Source organism: Globicephala melas, chromosome 15 (genome assembly GCF_963455315.2).
Source record: "Globicephala melas chromosome 15, mGloMel1.2, whole genome shotgun sequence".
Taxonomy (NCBI): domain Eukaryota; kingdom Metazoa; phylum Chordata; class Mammalia; order Artiodactyla; family Delphinidae; genus Globicephala; species Globicephala melas.
In genome coordinates this window covers 63,788,485-63,808,391 of record NC_083328.1, presented here as the reverse complement: position 1 = coordinate 63,808,391, position 19,907 = coordinate 63,788,485, and the positions used below count along the sequence as shown (strand labels likewise).

The following is a 19,907-nucleotide window of genomic DNA, read 5'->3' as shown; positions in this document are numbered from 1 at the left end:
AAAAGCCATTGAATGGTACACTTTAAATGGGTACAGTATATGTACAGTATACGAATTCTATCCAGAATTGTACAGTCTATGAATTCTATCTCAATAAAGCTGTTAGAATAATCCAACACTAAAAGAAAGATTCTGCAACTTCCCAATGGACAGCTGTCCTCTGGGAGCCTGTGATTCCCTTAGGGTTCTTCCACTATGGCCTGGGAAACCAGGGAGTATTTTCCCAAGAATCCCCCAACACCCCTACAGACCCTCTGTCCCAGAGGCCTTTGCATTTGACATTTGCCTCCTCCAGGAAGCCCTCCCTGACCTTCCAGCCAGTCCAAGTCCCCAGTTACTGGCTCCTAGGGCTCCCTCAGTTCCTCGCTACTTATCATGCTGATGTGAGGAAATCATTTCCATGATCGTTAGATGACACTGCCTTCTCCATCAGACTGGGAGCTCCATGAGGGCAGGGCCATCATCATTGGTCATCATTGTCAACGCTCAGTGCAGTGCCTACCACACAGAAGGTGCTCCAGAAATGTTTGCTGATTGAATGAATGGATCAAAATTCCAAACGCTATAATGCGACTTGGCTTCCTGTCCTGGCTTCACCTCATTCTGGCTGAGTGATCCTGAGCAAATCACATAACGTCCGAGAGTTTCAACACCTACTGCAGAGAGTAGCCAGGGCATTAAAAGGGATAACGCACGTGGAAAGTACTTTATGAAGCGGCTTCCCCACAGCTGCCCCCATCGCAGTCAATGGAACCCCCTCCTACCAGCCACTCAGGCTCAAGCCCTGCAGTCACCCTTGATGCCTCTCTTTCCCTCACCCTCTACACCCAAGCCATCAGCAGCTCCTACTGAAGCCACTTTCACGACGTATCAAGAAGCTGGCGCACCACCTGCATGTTACCACTGCTGTGGACTGAGCCATCATCACCTCTCGCCTGGATTAGTCACGTCCTCTCTTGTCTCCTGCTTCTGCCCTTGCTCCGGACACAGAGGCCAGAGGAATCGGGCTAGAACACAAGTCAGAGCCTGCCCCTCCTCTGCTCTAAACCCTCCGTGGCCTCACTTCACCTCAAGTAAAAGCTGACAGCCCTACAGATGCCACGGGTGGTCCCTCCACCACGTCCGATTCTCCCCTTTACTCTCTGCTCACTCCCTTTGCCCCAGCTACCCTGGCCTCTGCGTTGTTCCCTAAATATACCAGGTATGCTCCTGCCTCAGGGCCTTTACACTTGCTCTTTCTCTGCCTGGAATGTCAGTCGCCCAGATGTCAGTGAGCCTTACCCCCTCACTTCCTTCAGATCTTTGCTGAGACCTGACCTTGTCAATGAGATGCATTTCAGCACAACAGGTAAGACTCTTAACAGAAAAGCATGGGCTTGAGGTAGAAATCCAGGCTCTGCCAGTTACATAGCTGAGTGACTGTGGGCAAGTTTCTTAACGTCTCTGGAACTCAGCTGCTCTTTTCTAAAATGGGAATAATTACAGCACCTTCCTCGTAAGGTTGTAAGGCTTATATGCAAATGAGCAATTTATCCTGATTACACCCTGCCCCTCCCACTAAAATGCCAGCCCCACGAGGCTGAGAGTTTGTGTGCTTGGTTTATCGCCAGGTCCCCAGTGCCCACCACAACACCTGGCACACGGAGGTGCTCAGGGAAGGCGTCGCTCAACAAATGTTTTCAATGCTGAAAAAATATTTATTGGCTAATTGTCACAAGCTCTGGGTTTTCCCTTCTTCCCTCTCACAGACATTTATTTTTCTCTCCAGCCCAGCCTACCCCTTGGAGGGCCAGGTCCGCAAAGCCAAATTCCCACGGGCAGCTCTGCCCGCCACCCTGTGGACACGTCACACGCCACGTGTCCAGGGTCTCTTCTCCAGAGATCTTGTCTCTTACGGCATCATCTAACCAGGTACCTGGAACCAGCTCACGCTCTTCGGTAACCAAGATGCCAAGGGCTCCTATGCACCTTCCTCCTCTCTCAACATCTCTCGAATCCCCTTCTCTTTATCCCCAGAGTCACCCCCTGTCCAGGCCACCATGATCTCTCATTCAGACCACTGCACCAGCCCCCTTCCTGGACGCCCTGCTGTCTCCCTCGGTCCCTCTTCTTACTGCAGCTGGGAGGATCTTTTCAAAACACACAAGGAACAAATGAAAGCCTCCCTCTGCGAGCCTGGAAAGTTGAAATTCTCACTGACTCGAAAAACGACTGGGGCTTTTCAAAAGAATTTGACTCAGAGTCTGTCATACTGAGTGAAGTAAGTCAGAAAGAGAAAGACAAATACCGTATGCTAACACATATATATGGAATTTAAGAAAAAAAAATGCCATGAAGAACCTAGGGGTAAGACAGGAATAAAGACACAGACCAACTAGAGAATGGACTTGAGGATATGGGGAGGGGGAAGGGTAAGCTGTGACAAAGCGAGAGAGTGGCATGGACATATATACACTACCAAACGTAAGGTAGATAGCTAGTGGGAAGCAGCCGCATAGCAAGATCAGCTTGGTGCTTTGTGACCACCTAGAGGGGTGGGATAGTGAGGGTGGGTGGGAGGGAGACGCAAGAGGGAAGAGATATGGGGATATATGTATATGCATAGCTGATTCACTTTGTTATAAAGCAGAGACTAACACACCATTGTAAAGCAATTATACGCCAATAAAGATGTATAATAATAAAAGAAAAGAAAAGAAAAGAATTTGACTCAGGGCTCTTCAAACAATGAACGGCCTCACCAACCTTGCCACCCCAGGCCCAGGTAAAATGGTATTTGTTGTATGAAAATTTAATTTACAAAATGGATTTACACCGAACCTTAGTTCCATAAATATTTGTGGAATTGAAATGAAAAAACAGGTTTTTAAAATAGCATTTATGGAGTTTCCTCATGCAAGTGGGGGCTTCTCACACTCCCACATCTCATTCACTCCTCTCGGCAAACCAGGCAGGTGGCACTGATTCCAGTTTCCAGATGAGGCCCAGAGAGGGGAGGTGACTTGTCCCACGTAGCAGAGCACCCAGATTAACCCAGAGTGCTCCCAGGCCCTGGAGGCTGTGGTCACAGGGTGCCAGATGGGGCAGAGACAAGGCGTGGAGCCTCCTGTTTTCCAGCTGACTGGCTGCCGCAGGCTCCGAGGCCCTCAGGGTACGTGGACATAACTTGCCTATTTCTGCTCCCTGCCTCGGCCTGTGCAGTTTCCCTGCTCAGGGTAACCCCTCCCTGGGCTGGTCAAAACCTCGCCACCCTTCCCGGCCCATTTCCAGCACTGAGTCTCCTGCCCGCATCCCGTCGGCACTGGCTGCCCGCAGCACACCGCCTGCAATGATTTATGGGTGTTTGTGACGTGGCAGTGCCCTCCCCCCTTGTGCTGTGTCCCTCCTGGCTCTTCTACCTCAGGGATCGTGGTTCCTCCGCCTTTCCTGACGGCTTGTGCTCTAGCCCTCAGTCCTGAAGCCACATGACCTTCCAAGTCTCTGTGAGGTCTGGCCTTGCCCCTGAACCTGTCCAAGGCTCATCTCCCCAGCTGCCTCCCAGACCTTCCCCCCATGGGCCCCTCACGCTCCCACACGTGAAATGGACCTCATCACCATCTCCCCTAGACCTGCTCCTCCCTGAAAATACCATGATCCTCCTAAGTCTCCAGGCTAGAAACCTGCCCGTCGCTCTGGACCCCTCCCCGCCCCTCAGCCCCCTGCAAGCCCTGCTGATTCTGCCCCGAAATGTTTTCAGACTGCCGCTGCGCTCCACACCACTGCCCTGCGCTCAGCTCAGGCCCCATCTCCCCCTTGGCATTTGAGCATCCACCCATCCAGTTTCCCATCATCCACCAACTTCTACTCTCTCCCCTTGACTCACCATCCACCTACTCCACCCATCCTTCCATCCACTCACTCATCCCCCTCCAATCCACCATCCGTAATTTACCAAGACCTCCAATGCTCTAAGCCATGTGCTGGACATTGTGACACAGAAACGACTTAGGCCCAGTCCTTGGCCTCAAGATGCTCCCACTAGAACTGGGTCCTGAAGGATGAACAGGACTCTGTGGAGGGTTAAGGGGAAGAGCGGAGGATGTCTAGGTCAAGGAATAAACAACGGCACAGGCATAGGAAGGAGACATCTGGGGTGTCTGAGGAACTTGACCAGACAGGTGGGGAGCGACCCGAGATGAAGGTGGAAGGGTGACCAAGGCCGGCTTTGCAGGGCTCTGCAGGGCCCTTCAAGACCAGGTAAGGAGTCTGTACTCTATCCAAAGCATAGACTCTGGAGCCTGGGGTCAGACCCTTGCTCCACCACCTCATAACTGTGTGACTTAGAACAAATGTCCTCAGTGTTCCCCATCTGTAAAATGGTAAGAGCAATACACGTATTACACAGGGCTGTTGCGAGGAGGAAACGAGCTAATGCATATGTGTATTATGACTCTTAGCACAGTGCCTGGTAAACAGAAAATGCTCAGTAAATATTGTTGCTATTATGTTCATATTATTGTTAATTACTATCCTCTAGCCAGCTGGTGGACAGCGGAGAGTTTTACACAGAGGAAGTGCATGCTAACTCGGACTGCAAAGCGTCCTCCTCTGCAGCTAGGGGCTCAGGAGTGAGCTTCATTGCCGCTGCCCAGACTCAGCCCCACCAGCTCCAGCCTCGCCCTCTCCTACCGACTGCCCCCAGCCAGGCACGCCCACCAGCCACTGCCCCAGACTGGCCCTCAGTGCCCAGAAGTGCTCCAGCCTGCCTTGCCCCTGGGCAGTTGAGCTCCAAGCTCCAGGAGCCTGGAGGCTCCCCCACTGAGAGCTGCCGTGTAGCCGGTTCACTCACTCCTGCACAGGACACCGAGAAGCCCTTTACAAGCTTTTTTCTCTAAGTGTCACGGCTCTGTGCAGGCACACGGTCACCCAGTCTGCAGATGAGCCTCAGGGAGGAGGCGGAAGTCCCTTTGCTTCAGGCTGCACACGTCGATGGCTGAGCAGGGATCCAAACCCAGGTTGGTCAGGCTCCAGAGCCCCCAGCTCTCTCCCAGAAATCTTGGAGGTAAGCCCCCAAGATGATCAGGGCCTGAGATATCGCACGGACATGAATTTTCCCCGCACTGAGGAGTGCTGTCCAAGACAACTCTCTGCAGTAACGGAAATGCTCTCAACTGCACTGTCCTATAGTGGCCAAGAGCCACGTGCAGCTACTGATCACCCAAAACGTGACAAGTACAACTAAGAAACTGAACTTTAAATTAAATTGAAATCGAAATAGCCACACGTGCTTTGTGGCTACCCTACCGGACAGCACAGGACCAGACAGCTTTTAGCATTCTCAACCCTGAGACTGCATTTCCAGACGCTCACACTGCTTGAGCCACAACTTACGAAACATTGTGTCATTTTATTAGAAAGATTTCCACCACATACCACCTGGTCCCTGTTTTTACAAACTGAGGCTACCCAGCACCCTCAAGTTAACTGCTTCTCTACAAGTCAAGGTCATTCAAGAACTAGCTGTCAAACTCCTGCTCTGGGCCAGGAACCGAGCCAGATGTGGAAGAATCATGTACCTGTCCCCGTCCTCAAGGATCTCAGTCTGGCGGGGGACACGTCCTACCTTAGGGTCTGTGACGGAGGGGATAGGTGCAAGAGTGAGGTTTATACACAGTCTGGGGAGAACAGGGTGACTCACTCAGCTGGGGGAGTCTCTGGGAAGGCTGTATCAAGGACAGACACTGACAGGGTGTGACAGCACTTTACAGTTTGCAAGGCACATTCACATCCGTTGTCTCATCTGCTCCTCACTCTAGTCCCATGAGGGAGTTCAGGCCTGGTCTGGTTTCTGGTTTTCTGTGTACTGGACTCACATCAGCACCCGCTTCTGGAAGGAGCACTGAATGGGGCCACAGCCCTGAGCCCTGGCATGTGGAAGCCAAGACCTCCACAGTGGGTGAGGGCAGTGCTCCCCTGAATCCTCCACAGAAGCTTCTTGGGAAGGTTCACCCAGCACCCAGCCAGCTGGTGGCCAAATGTGTTTTCAGTCAAGGATTTAGAAATCAGATGTTCCCTAAATCCTCCAAAGGGCCAGTCTTGTAAATCCCTAAACTTTCCGGCAGCTCTGACGGGACCCGGTGGCCCCCTCACTGGCCATTTGGCCTCCTCTTGGCGCCCCGAGAGGCCAGGGAAGATCTTTATTTTAATGACATTTCCTCGTAATCCCTTCATTTCTCTTCCGCACTCTCAAGGGGCCGCCGCAGTGACCCGCTCTCTCCTGCCCTACTTTTCCTTTCTCTGAATCCTGGGAGGCATTTCTCTGCACCTCCTGGAGGCGCTCTTGCCTGGGAGGCCCAGGCAGTTCCAATCCTTCCATCACCTCTGTTAACACTGAGCCCAGATGGTCCCTCCTTCAAAGCCTCGTCCAGCCAGGAGACCCCTGATTCCTCACGGTGGCTTTGGAGCAGAGGGCAGGGAACATTGTGCCCCACGAACATTTCTTGAGCCCTTACTCTGTGTATGGCCCCGAGCTGGACCAAGCTAAGCGAGAAGATGAATTAGTCAGCGGGGGTAGCGAATGTGTGAACAGACATGAGAGGCGGATATGACTGGGCTGCCGTGGAAGGAAGCCCGGGCGTGGCCCACGGGAGCCCCGATCAGCCTGGGGGAATCAGAGGAATATCAAAAAACAGGTGAGGCTCTGGCTAGGCCTTGGAGGACGCACAGGAGTCCAGAGGTGGACAAGGTGGGGAAGAGTGTAAGGAAGAGGGACACAGCATGCCATGTGGGGAGAACTGGGAGGAATTACACACAGGTGGGAGCTGGTCTGTGTGCTCTGGGAAGAGAGGGTAGAGCGGGAGGGGAGACAGGGCTGGAACTACAGGTGGGGACTTGATCATGAGGGTCCTGCAGTGTCAATCAGGGAGTGTGGCCTTCACCCTGGGAGCAGTGGGGAGCCCAAGGGCTCAGCAAGTTTGGGTGGGAGAAGGATCACCCAGCAGTTCTGTGGGGCAGCCTAGAGGTGGGCGCTGTGACCCACTGATTGCCGACAGTGGTCTACCTAGGGCAGGGGTACTGGGGCTGGGGGACAGCAGACAGATTCAGGAGATATTCAGACTATAAAACCAATCAGACTTGGGGCTGATTAGATGTAGAGGATGAAGTAGAGAGAGGAGTCAGGGATGACTCCTAGGTTTCTATCCTGAGTAACTGGGGTACATATTGAATACTAAGCTTTGGGTTATAACAGAGGTTGACAAACTTTTTCTCAAAAGGTCAATGGTAAATATTTGAGCCTTGTGGACCATTCAGTGTTCCAAAGCTGCCATAGACAATATAGAAATGAATGGGCATGGCTGTGTTCCAGCAAAATTTTTTTTACAAGAACAGGCTGGCCATGGCCATACTTTGCCAGCCCGAGCTATAAACAACAACAGCAACAAAACCCATTTTAAGCTGGCTTTAACATAAAGTGGATTAACCCATATAATTGAAAAAGTCCAGAATTGGTGGACTTCAGGCACAGTCCAGTCAGAGTTCCAGTTCCGTCTCATTGATATCTTCTCAACCCAGTACTTCTCCATGCGTCAGCTCCATCCTAAGGCTGGCTTCCCACATGAGTGCAAACAGCCGCAGTGCTTCCAGACAAATCACACGGTCAGGAGCATGAGGACGGAGTAATCTTCCAGCCAAGCCCTAAGTGTCATCTTTATTGGAGTATAATTGCTTTACAATGGTGTGTTAGTCTCTGCTTTATAACGAAGTGATCCAGCTATACATATACGTATGTTCCCATATCTCCTCCCTCTTGCGTCTCCCTCCCACCTGCCCTATCCCAGCTCTCTAGGTGGTCACACAGCACCGAGCTGATCTCCCTGTGCTCTGTGGCTGCTTCCCACTAGCTATCTATGTTACATTTGGTAGTGTATATATGTCCATGCCACTCTCTCACTTCGTCCCAGCTTACCCTTCCCCCTCCCTGTGTCCTCAAGTCCATTCTCTACCTCTGCATCTTTATTCCTGTCCTGCCCCTAGGTTCTTCAGAACCCTTTTTAAAAATTTTTTTTAGATTCCATATATATGTGTTAGCATACGGTATTTGCTTTTCTCTTTCTGACTTACTTCACTCTGTATGACAGACTAGGTCCATCCACCTCACTACAAATAACTCAGTTTTGTTTCTTTTTATGCTGAGTAATTTGTATTTAATTTTTGATAGTTTGATTAATATGTCTTGGTGTGTTTCTCCTTGGATTTATCCTGTATGGGACTCTCTGTGCTTCCTGGACTTGACTATTTCCTTTCCCATATTAGGGAAGTTTTCAACTATAATCTCTTCAAATATTTTCTCAGTCCCTTTCTTTTTCTCTTCTTTTGGGACCCCTATAATTCGAATGTTGGTGTGTTTAATGTTGTCCCAGAGGTCTCTGAGACTGTCCTCAGTTCTTTTCATTCTTTTTTCTTTATTCTGCTCTGCAGTAGTTATTTCCACTATTTTATCTTCCAGGTCACTTATCCGTTCTTCTGCCTCAGTTATTCTGCTATTGATCCCTTCTAGAGAATTTTTAATTTCATTTATTGTGTTGTTCATCATTGTCTGTTTGCTCTGTAGTTCTTCTAGGTCCTTGTTAAACGTTTCTTGTATTTTCTCCATTCTATTTCCAAGATTTTGGATCATCTTTACTATCATTATTCTGAATTCCTTTTCAGGTAGACTGCCTATTTCCTCTTCATTTGTTTGGTCTGGTGAGTTTTTACCTTGCTCCTTCATCTGCTGTGTTTTTCTGTCTTCTCATTTTGTGTTTGGGGTGTCTTCTCTTACTGTGTTTGGGCTCTCCTTTTTGCAGGCTGCAGGCTCGTTGTTCCCGTTGTTTTTGGTGTCTGTCCCCAGTGGCTAAGGTTGGTTCAGTGGGTTGTGTAGGCTTCGTGGTGGAGGGGACCAGTGCCTGTGTTCTGGTGGATGAGGCTGGATCTTGTCTTTCTGGTGGGCAGGACCGCGTCTGGTGGTGTGTTTTGGCGTGTCTGTGACCTTATGATTTTAGGCAGCCTCTCTGCTAATAGGTGAGGTTGTGTTCCTGTCTTGCTAGTTGTTTGGCATAGAGTGTCCAGCACTGTAGCTTGCTGGTCATTGAGTGGAGCTGGGTCTTAGCGCTGAGATGGAGATCTCTGGGAGAGCTCTTGCCGATTGATATTATGTGGAGCCGGGAGGTCTCTGGTGGACCAATGTCCTGAACTCGGCTCTCCCACCTCAGAGGCACAGGCCTGACACCGGCCCGAGCACCAAGACCCTGTCAGCCACACGGCTTTTCACTCCCTTTAACACAATGCTGACTTGACTCAGACTCAGATCCCCTCCTGGGGCTACACGCGCCTCTGGGTGACGCCAGATGGCAGAGCTCCTGGTCTCCACGCCTCCTTCACGGTGGTCTTTCTGGATGCAGCCTGGCGAGGGTTGCCGTCAGCTCCTTTGTCCGAGGGAAACCGTTCACGTCAGGAGCTTACCGACTCTCGGGCCCCATGTTTAGTGTGGGCAGCTGTGCCCGGAGGCCCATCTTGGGCTCAGAGGCACCGGCGTCCTAAGTGTCACTCTGATTGGACTTACTTATGTCATATGCCCATCCAGGAACCAGTCACTGTGCCTGGGGGATGGAAAACACTGATTGGCTTAGCCTGGGTCATGTGCTCTATCCCTGAGTGGGGGAGGTAGAGTCAGTTTCCAGGAAACCACGTGGTCTCCCAGTGAAAATCAGGGTCTGGCAGGATGGTGGAAAAAAGGGAGGAATGCAAGAAAAGCAAAAGTATGTGCCCCTCCAAAGACTTGTATGTGAATATCCATAGCAGCGTTATTCATAATAGCCCCAAATCCAAATTCCCATCAAGCACTGAACAGATAAACAAAATGTCATATATCCATAAGATGAATACCACTCAGCACTAAAAGGGAAAGAAGTACTGATATATGCAACAACGTAGATGAACATAAAAAACAATACGCTGAGTGGAGGAAGTTAGACACAAAGACTACATATTATGTTTCCACTTATAGGAACCTTCTAGAAAAGGTAAAACTAGAAAACAGATCAGTGGTTGCCTGGGGCCCGGGATGGGAGTGGGGATTGACTGCAAATGTGCAAAAGGGGATTTGGGATTGTGGTAACTATAAGTTTATTAAATCTCATCCAAATGAATAACATAAGTAAACTTTAGGGTGTGTAAATTATACCTCAATAAAGCTGTTTTTAAAAAAGGCTGATGGGGGCAAAGAGGATGCTATGGCTATTAGGGTCCACGCAGAGAACGATGGTGCCACTCACGAATCAGGGGACAGAGAGGCAAGGGCAGGCTTGAGGGCAAATGCTGAGGTCCCTCTGGACAGGCTGAGCAGGAGGTGCTTCTGGGACATCGGGAGTGCCATCCAGCAGAGCTCCGGGTAAAGGGAGGGGATGGAGCTGGGGGTCTGGGGGATGGTGGGTGTTCAGAAGGACACTGAAGCGGTGGCAGTGGATGAGTCCCCCCGAAAGGGTGTGGTCTGAGAAGAGAAGGCTGCCACGATAGAGCCCTGAGAAGCAGAAACATCTCGTGGACCAACAGAGGAAGGGAAACCGGCAAAAGCATGAGATACTTTGATAGCCAGAGAAGCTAGCAGAGGTCCCAGTCAGGGCACGTGCCAATGCCCAGAGCACAACGACCACGGAAGGGTGAGATGTGATCCAGGCTGCAGTGGGTGAGGAATACAAGGGGTCGGTGAGCATAGTCAACAGCGCTGAGAAGCTCAGCTGGCGAGGGAAGGAGGAAGCGGGGTAGCTGCGGGCAGGGCGGAAACCAAAGGCAGAAGCAGTGGGCACAGTCCACACTCTTGATAGGTGTGGCTGGGAAGAGGAGGAGACAGGCGGTGTGGGGCAGCTGCAGCCACTCCAAGGTCCATGACACTCCTGGAACCGGGCCACCTGCCCGTCACCCACGCCGCCACGCCCCATCAAGCCACCCCAGCTACTCACACCGGGGAGACACAGCTCTTGCTGGGGCTGGCTCCCAACCTGCCCTGGCCACTGTCCGCTGACCAGCAGTGTGGCTGCATCTCAAGTGTGGCCGGGCTGGACATGGAGGTGACGGCATTTAATGGAGCAGAGGATGGCTCTAGGGCATCGCTCCGACCTTTTCTCCAGACCACACCCACAGGGTCCTGGCCCTCGGAGACAAATTCTGGGAGTGCTTTGTGTGACAGCTTTGTGTGAAATGTCAAGTGGGAGGGAATTCCCTGGTGGTCCAGTGGTTAGGACTCAGCGCTTCCACTGCCATGGCCCGGGTTCAATCCCTGGTCAGGGAACTAAGATCCCACAAGCCATGCTACAGCCAAATAAATAAATAAATAGAGGGTTAAAAAAAAAAGAAATGTCAAGTGGGAGAACCTTCTCGACACTACCTTCACTTTAGGTCTGGGCATCACCCCCCCCACACCTGATAACCCAGATGCCCATCAGCCCGGGGGGCATGAGACTGGTACCGGTCAGCCTATTTTTCCAATTCTACACACAGCTATCAGCTGGCTCCTCCCCACAGCCCTGACAGGTTGTCATCATTACATCCATCTGGCTGACAAGGAGAATGAGACTCAGAGAGGTTGAGTGGCTCAGCTAAGGTCACACAGCAAGTGAGTAGCACAAGTGGGTTTGGCACCCAGGTCAACCTGCCTCAAGAGCCTGCTCCCTTTCCCCCACTGACCCTTGACAAAGGGTGTGGAAAACAAAAGAGGACGGCAGGAGGGGTGGGGGAGGGGAGGCCGGAGTTCTGAATGGCAAAGTGGTGAACCAGGTTGGAACCCCAGTTCTGCCCCAGCTCCTGGGGCCAGGGTGAGTCACTCTCCCACACAAGGCCTCAGTTTCCCTAGCTGTACAATGGGCTCTTAGGTCCCTTGTGGCTGCCGCATGCTGAGTTCTGTGACCAGGTGCTTATCGGAGACACTTCTGCCCTTTATGGTAGAAACAAAAAAACGCCCCTGGGAAGGTTAGCAGCAGGGAAAGGCCATGGTGGGGGGAAAAGGGTCTCCTCTACCAGGCCGGGCCCTGGAGGAGCTGCACCCAGGGAATATGGTCAAGCCCAGCCTATATGCTGGCTCAGCACTTCGCTGGGACAAAGGTCCAGCCTGATATCATTGTGCCTCTTGCAGGAGCTGCCCCGTCTCAGTCATCCCAGCAGGACCTGCCACGGCTTTGCATGAGTCTCTCCTCCTTTCAGCTGTGGCCTCCCTGTCTGCAATCCTCCAGTGAAGGAGCTTCTCCAGGCCAGCTTTCTCCCCACCCTCAGCTCCCCTGCCCACCCCTCCTCCCTGCTTCCACAACTGCAGGCCCTCTGGAGCCTCACGGCTGCACTAGTGTGTCCATGGGAGATGCCTGAAGGATGACCCATTAGTCAGAGAGTCAAGACCTTCCAAAAGGAATCAGAGTCCCAGAGAGGGTAGGTGCCTAAGCAAGGCCACACAGCAGACACGGGGGGCCAGCATGGAACCTGGGCCTCCTGACCACTCAGCTCATTTCTGTGACACCTTCCAATGGTTTTTATGATAGAAAATATTTTATTCTTCTTTATGTCTTTGTGTTATGTTTATAACTCAGACCCACATCCTGATTTTCAGTTCACCAGACATATTTACAGTCACTCAAATGCTACTCCCTGAAGTGACCATGGCTCAGTCCCCTTTCTGCCCACACAGGTGACCTCACCCAGCCTTGTGGCTTTTAACACCCTCTCTCTCTCTGCCCCTCCCTCCTCCTCTTCCGTCCTCCTATTCTCTCTCTCCTACATTCAATCCATCAGGAAATCGTGTTGTCCCTACCTCCAAGACATCTCCAGAATCCAAACACCCCTTGCCACCTCCACCCCTGCCACCTGGTCCCACCCACCATCGTCTCTCTCCTGGATTAGAGCTGTAGCCTCCCCATGGCCTCCCTGCCTCCACCCTTGATCCCTTCAGCCTGGTCTCCACACAGCAGCCAGAGGATCCTGTTAAGATGCAAGTCTCTGTTCAAAGCCCTCAGGGCTCTCACCTCACTAGTAGTGAAAAGACAAAGACCATGCCTTGGCTTATACGGCCAAACACATCTGGCCTCCATGTGCCCTCTGACCTCACCTCCTACCACTCTCCCCATCAAGTACCCTCTGTTCCCCCTATACTGGCCTCCCAGCTGTTCTTCTGTCACAATCCACTCCCACCCCAGGCCCTTTGCACTTGCTGTTTCCACCACCTGGAGCGCTGCTCCTTGGATATCCACATGACTCCCACCCTCCCTCATTTCTTTGAAGTCTCTGCCAAAAGTCACCTCCTCAGAGAGGCCATCCTGGACCTGGACCCCCCTGTCTAGCCGTGCTCTCACTCTCTGTCCCTTTGCCCTGCTTTATAGCATGCAACACCACCCGGATTCTAGTACATCATATGTACTGGTTGGTTCGATGAGTCCCATCCCGAAAGTAAGCCCAGCAGGGAAGACACTATCTCTTTTCCTTACTGATGTATCTGGAGCCCCCAACCCAGTGGCTGGGACATAGAAGATGCTCAATAAATACTTATGACAGGATGAGCCCTAGCACCTGCCCTAATGTCTTTTTTTTTTTTTTTGCAGCACGAATATCAGTCATTTATTGACATTAACATTATGAACACATAATGGAAAAATGCTCCTCAAAAGAGGAAGGTGAACTTCGACTGTCAATAGGACAAAGCTGTCTTCAAAAGATAGAGAGGTGGAAACTAGGTTCACAGCTGGGTTTCGAATCCCTGAGGATGGAGCTCGTCTATGTATGTGCATCCACAGGCGCAAGGTGTCGGAGGAGGCGGCTCAGGAATGTCTCCAGCTGCTTCTTTGATCTGTAAGCGATTAGTCCTCCCTTGTTGGCCCACTGGTCCACTCCGGCAGCGCCTGTGTTTCCCACGTGGTACACCAACTGTGGCAAGTCAAGCCGCGAGTTGGGGTTTCTTTCCAAGCACTCTTTTCAGTCCACCATTCCCCCACCCATGGCCCTGAGGATGGCGTGAGCAGCACAGAGTCCCACTTGAACATGGTATCTTCTGAGAAGATGTAAATGTCAACAAGGCCGAGGACAACACAGAGGCGCTTGCAACCAGCCCCAGCTGCCCGGAATATGCGCTCTCCACACACACGTGACAGTGCCTTGATGGTCTCCTTTTCACTGGTACTAATGACATCTGAGAATGGGTGGGAGCATTCCGCCTCAGAGCTGGGGTTTTGGGTCACTTGGCTCTGCGTTTCACTGCTGTTTCTTGTAGAGACGGGAGGCAGAAATGAATGGATATTGGTCCCCATGTAAGAAAGGCCCCAGTAGCACTGTCCTTTCCACCTGAGGGTGTTTAGGTCTTGTGATACAAAAGGTTGGTTGATGACTCCCATCAGGGGCACCCCTGTCTGTATGTCATAGACACCAATTAAAATAGTGACACACTGAAGTCCACTGGGGAAGATTCCTTGGTTGGATTTAATGTCAGCAGAACCTTTTATATACTGATAAGTTGAATCTATAGGATCCACCCAAACTCCCAAATTGTCCTGCGGAATGTTGATCTCTATTGCATCCAGAGCTGGGTCACTAAAGACAACGTCCTGATGTACAACCTTGGCTAATGCTTCAGATGCCAACTTGTTACCATTAAGGACTTTGTTGAGAAGATCTACTGTTTCTTCCACTGTTGGACAAAGTCTCATGATAATCTTTTCCCCCAAATCATTTGTAAACTCATTGGATTCTTCTCCAAAAACTTTTTCCCCCAAGCCTGGAAACTTGTTCTCCGTACTTCCTGTACCAGTACATCAGCCAGGGGCTTGAAATCAACTGCAAACTTCTTGTTCTTTTCTCCCTCTTTCTTTTCTTCTATCAGCAGCTGGAAGAGGGCTTGCACGCCCGGACAATGTTGGCAGCTTTCTCAGAGACACAGAGCAGCTCCCGGAGGATACCTGACATTTCTGAACCTGGCTTTTCAGTTGCAGCGTCTGGTGGAATCGACACCCACCCTCCGGGCCATCAGCTTAAGCAATATTAAATAACATTTTCCTTTGGTCATTTGAATTTAATCCTGTGCAATTTGTTACAACTCTCATTCGCATCAAGGGAAACCTAGCCATCATCACTCTTCCGGAGAGGCGATGGGTGCGTGCTGGTCGCCCAGCCTGGGGACCTGGATCCGAGCAGGAAGGGAGGTTGTGGCGCCGAGGCGAGGGGGGCGTAAAGAGGAAAGCGTATCACCTAAGCAGGGATGCGGAGCCCACTGCCCTAACGTCTTGTAGGGCATCTGCCATTTACAGCATCGTTACAATGACATGCCAGGTCCTGCCAACGGGCAGAGCTGACACGAAGATCAGGGTAATCCCAGCAGCAGCAGGTGCTACTCGCTCCTCTGTGCCATGTAATCAGGTCTCCCTAACTCTGCGAACCCTCTTCCATTATCCCCATTTTACAGAGGGAACTGTAGGCTCTGAGAGGCAAAATGACTTGCCTGAGGTCAGAGAGGCAGCATGCATTAGAGTTAGCATTAAAATCTAGATCTGTTGGGCCCACAGACACCCCACCACAACTCTAGCTTCCCTGGCCTGGCATCTGAGCCCTCAGGTCTTCAGGGTTCCTGAGTTAGGGGCGCATGGTGCTGCCAGGTGACAGGTAGGGTGAAGTCACCCTGATGGGAACAGTGCCCCCCTCTCCCCGCCAGACCAGCCTCTGGGGGCAGCAGAGGCCTCACGCCCAAAGTAGGAGGGGCCAGGCATCAGTGACTACATCCCTCTCTGGCCTCTCCAAAGGGGAGACAGAGCCCTCAGCACACGTCACCTCCCTGCCATCTGCTGCTGGGACGCACTGAGTAATCATCTACTGTGTGCAGAGGTCTGTGCTGACACCGTGGGAACAAAAGGATGTCATCACCCACTCCCTCCCCACCTGCTGGTACTGTGGGCAAGCAAGCCCCTTGTCAGCCATCATATCATCTGATCGCCCCATAGAAATAACAGCTGAGTAATATCAGGCCCATTTTACAGGCCAAGAAAGTGAGGCCCACATTTTGTCAAGCACCTGCCAATCCAGGTGTCTAAAGAAGCTGAATTCTGAGTCTCAGAAGGGTCAGGACGGGGCAGGTGCTGGCATGAAGAGAGAATGTCCCCAGGGCCAGGATGATGGCTGAGATCGCAGGAGGCCACCCCCACTGCCCTGCCCAGGAGGGACTGTCTTCACCACAACCCAGGCACTTGCTCAAGTCCCACAGCCCCGAGAAACTCATCCACTACCTCGTCTCTGCCCCCCGCATCCACAGGGGAACTGCCTCTCCAGCACATAAGAAACTGGTGCCAATGGTGGGATGGAGCCAGCCAGGCCCAAGGTCAAATTGAGCAAGGGGGAGAGACCAGGCTGTGCACATGCCAACGTCCTGCCTCCCTGTGCAGATCACTTTCCTGTCCCCAGGCACCTCCTTCAGAGACGCAGCTGGGGAAATCACACAGCCGCCCAGGACTCCCATGCTGAAAATATGGCAACTGTGAGATGCTGACACTCTTGTTCGCTTGAGGATGGGGGGCTGGCATGAGCACCACTGTGCCCGTTGGGGCTGCTCCTCCAGGGGCAGGAAAGTGGGGCTAGGGCGGGGAGGATGTCGGTATGAGGAAGGCGGCCATCTCCTGGGGATACCGGAGATGCTGCTCTCCCAGAAGCACCTTAGGGAATTAAGCTTCCCAAGAAATAGCAATTATTGATAGATGCACTGACTGTATAATTTATCTTCCAAACCAAGAGCTTATAAGATTGAAAGGGAAGCTGTTAATAATTACTCCAGAACTGACCTGGGAAAATCATGACATGGGCACATTAATTACTGAACACCTACTATGTGCCAGCATGAACGCTGGATACTTTGCGGGCATCATCAATCTTTATCCTCATAATGACCCATGAAAAGGCACTGCAGCCACGCTGGCCTCCTCCCTGTTCCTCTGTCATGTCTGAGTTCCCACCACGAGAGCCCTTGTCTTGGGCTAAAGTACTGAAAGGTCCTGTTACAAGACACACCCCCTCACTGCCAGGACCCCATTCCCACCATAATCAACCCATTTTCAGCCACTGTGACTTCCCATTTCACAGGGAACAGACTTCAAGGTCAGGGTATGGATGAGAAAGAGGAGAAAGTGAATGGGGAAGACCTGGGGCTGGGAAGGAGGATAACTGGGGTCAGGGGTTGAATAAATGGGTCCTAAGACCTTGTAGTGATGGAAGGAAGACAGAGAAAGGAAGTAAAAGGACTTGGATAAGGTGTAGCCTTCGGGGTCCTTGGTGAGCCGCATAAACTCCACCCACTTCTCTGAATACATCGTCTACTAGCTCATCCCACACCACACACCAGGCACAACCTGTTTTTCCTGCCTCCACCACTTTGCGTGTGCTGCTCCCCCATCCATGATTCCATCTGCCAATCTCAGCTGGGCAACATCCTCCCCACTCTTCAAGGCCTGCTTGAAACACCACTGCCTCCAGGAGGCCTTCCCTGATGGCTCCTCTTTAGGGTTTACCCCTCCCTCCCCTGGGCTCAGCACCTGTTCAGGCTTCCAGTGTCTGTGGAGCGAGGCCCGAGGCCCTGCTAAGGGTGAACAGGGCTGCCTTAGCAGCCCACCAGCCCTTGCTTGCAGGGCAGTTCATCACCGAACCCCTCTAGGCAGCCACAACAGTCTCCCACCAGTGATGACAAGCGTGGGGTGCTCATAATGGTGCAGACCCTGGACTCTGCCCACAGAGGTGCAGATCCCAGGAATCTCGACGGGGCCAGGAATCTGAAGTGTCAAGTCTCTCCAAGGGATTTCAGTATGTGCTAAATGTCAAGGCCCTCTAACAAGGCAGGTGAGGAGTAAATATCTGCTGGAATGAAAAACGTCTGCCCCTGATGTCCTGAAGGAAAGCCCTCCTGGAGTGCCTGCAAACGAGCAACAAAGACAACAGCTGACATTGGCTGGCGCTTGCCACCCACAAGGCTCAGTGCTCCTACCAACTGGGCAAACGCGCAAAGCAACCCCATGAGGCCGGTGCCATCGTTCTCCCCATCTCACAGATGAGGAAACTGAGGCTCACAGAGAAGTGACCTGCCTGAGGTCTCAAACCCAGTAAGTGGCAGAGCTACGATCTGAACCCAGGACAACTGGCCCCAGAGTCTACACCATGGTGACCACTGTGGTGTGCACTGGCCCTGGGATATGGCCACGAACAAATGACCCTGGCCCCAGTTTGCCTGCCAGCAGGGAAGAAACACCAAACACGCAAAAACACATACTTTTAAATTATGGCACATATGAGGAAGGAAAAGAATCAATGCTTCCAGAAGACAACTGCAGGAGGACTTATTGCAGATCTCCCTGATGATTGCCCTTTGCCTCAATTTTCTCATCTATATAATGGAGGAGTGGGGCCAGCTGATCCCTGGAAACTTTCCAGCTAGCACATCCCAGGAATCCAGCTTTCCTTCCTCTGGGCCTTGGTTTCCCCATCTATACAGTGGGCTGGAAGGAGAGCTGAGTCAGTGGCGACCCCTTCAAACTCAGCTCCTGGGTTTCCCAAGGCCAAGTCACCCTGAGTTTCCTAGAGCCAGGTCTTCAGGTGTGCAACCGCCACCTGTTGCCATGGTAACGCTAGAGCCTAGGATGGGCATGCGGTGATGCTGGGACCTGGAAGTGGTGCCCTGGCTCCTTCCCTTCTAGGAAGGCGAGCCTCTGTATCCAGTGGACTCGTTGAGCCAGGAGAAGGGGTGGACCCTTGGCTTTGCTGGCTCATCCAGAGCCCTGCTATCTCCATATGGTGAGGATGAGGGTCCCACCCCGCTGAAGATGACCTGCCATCCAGGGCCCCAGCCACAGCTGAGAGCCATTTCGTTCTTCTCAGGGCCCCGTGGTCACTGGGCTCTATCCATGGTGCTGAAATCCCAGCAGCTCTCCTAAGACAGGGTTCCCTTTAGCAAACACTTCCAGGAGCTGACTCTGCTGGGGTTTGGGAATTCAAGAAGGAAGATTAGTACCTGGGGACAGGCAGGGAGCCATGGCCAGTCAGGCTCCACACTTCCCAGCAGTGTCATCTCAGGATGGCCCTCTGCCTCTCTGTGCCTCAGTTCCGTCCATGTAAACTGGGGACAATAAGCATTCTGACCTCATGGGTCTGCAGTGAAGAGTGAACGCACAGAAGTATGTGGTGCATGGAGGGGCCCAATGAATGCTAGCTACTAATGTTAGATTGTGTGCGTGTTATTATTCGTGAGGCTAACTATGATTGGGTGCCTGTTGTGTGCCCGGTCTTCCAAGAATTTTACCTGCGTCTACTCACAGAAGTCCTGCAAAGTAAGTACTAAAATGAGGATAGGAATACAGACATTCTGGGACTTCCCTGGTGGGCTAGTGGTTAGGATTCCGGGCTTTCACCACAGTGGCCCGGGTTCTATCTCCAGTCAGGGAACTGAGATCCCTGTAAGACACTCAGTGCAGCCAAAAAAACAAAAACAAAAACAAAAACAAGAAACATTCTGAAGCTCAGAGAGGTGAAGTTAGCTGCTCAAGATCACACAGCTAGTGAAGTGGAGAGCAGAGATTCAGACCAATGGGCCTTTAAAATCACCAGATCTATCCCACTCCACTTCAGCTGTTCAGATGGGAAAACTGTGGACCAGAACCAGAGAGGCACCTGACTTACCACAAGTCCCCAGAAAACCCAGGGTCCCATCTCCCAGTGCAGATCTCTTCTCACTGCTCCAAACCAAGTTCCCCGTGGCAAGGTGAACAGGACTCCCCCGTGCCCACAGCAGCCAGAACTGCTGTCAGGCAGCTCCCTCCAAGGTGATCCCTTTGTTCTGCTGGAGGGTCCTCTGCTAAAAGCAGAGACATGAAGTGGCCCAGAGACAACATGTGTCAGCT

General features: G+C 51.9%; 1 protein-coding gene and 1 pseudogene across 7 annotated transcripts in view; both read right to left on the bottom strand.

Annotated features, from left to right (window-relative positions):
• DLGAP4 (DLG associated protein 4) overlaps positions 1-19,907 on the bottom strand; it is a 210,106-nt gene that overhangs the window by 152,608 nt on the left and 37,591 nt on the right. The gene's annotated exons all lie outside the window — the stretch shown is intronic.
• On the bottom strand, positions 13,730-15,009 carry LOC115839212 (inositol polyphosphate 1-phosphatase pseudogene; annotated as a pseudogene).